We start from the raw sequence: 843 nt of genomic DNA, 5'->3' as shown, positions 1-843 counted from the left end.
CAACCTCCAACTCCCGAGCTTAAGTGATTCTCCTGCCTCTGCCTCCCACACTGGGCTATTTTTTGGATGCAGCCATCATTGTTGTTTGGCGAGCCTGGGCTAGATTCGAACCTGCCAGCTCAGGTGTATGTGGCTGGTGCCTTAGTTGCTTGAGCCACAGGCGCCGAGCTTTATAAACTAATTATTAATTAATTCTTCCAAAAAAAAAAGAGAAAGAAAAAAATTAATTTGTCCAGCAGATATTGAGTATCTATGTTGTTCCAGGCTCCTGGAGAAGACCCAGCTATGCCCCCTCAATTATCCAAAAGGAGAGTGACTGCCAAGTAAGGTGACAGAAAATAATGGCCTCCCCACTGAACTCCATCAGTGTCTGAAGAGCAGAACGCTCAGGTAGAAGCCCAGAACCCATGGCTGGTAGGGCATGGTCTCCCCCGTCTCACCCAGACACATTAAGCAAGGATGCATCCTGCTGTTGTTCCCACCCCAGTGCCCTCAGGATGCTCCAGCACCCTGGCTTTCTGGTCCCTTGGCCTCCTCATGTGCAGTAGGGGCCCCTACACTCCATCTCACGCATCCCTCTGCCCCCATGGTCAGCCCCTGGATTGCATTATTGTCAGAAACAGCCATTTCCAAAAAGAATAACTGAAGTCCATCCGCTCCTCCCACCCTGTGGGGCCCAGTCAGTCCGCTGACTCTTCTGTCTTCTGTTTATCCATGGCTCGCCTCCCATTTCAACAGCACAACTTGCCAAACACAAGCCTTCCCATGACAATTCTCCCTTGTTATGGCAGCCACCTGCAGGGACACAGTAAATTAAGTCATAGCCATGTACATTAATGCAAT

This window comes from Otolemur garnettii, unplaced genomic scaffold (genome assembly GCF_000181295.1).
Source record: "Otolemur garnettii isolate 467f Iridium unplaced genomic scaffold, OtoGar3 scaffold00047, whole genome shotgun sequence".
Taxonomy (NCBI): Eukaryota; Metazoa; Chordata; class Mammalia; order Primates; family Galagidae; genus Otolemur; species Otolemur garnettii.
The sequence above is the reverse complement of the archived record's forward strand: the minus strand, read 5'-3'. Positions refer to the sequence as shown.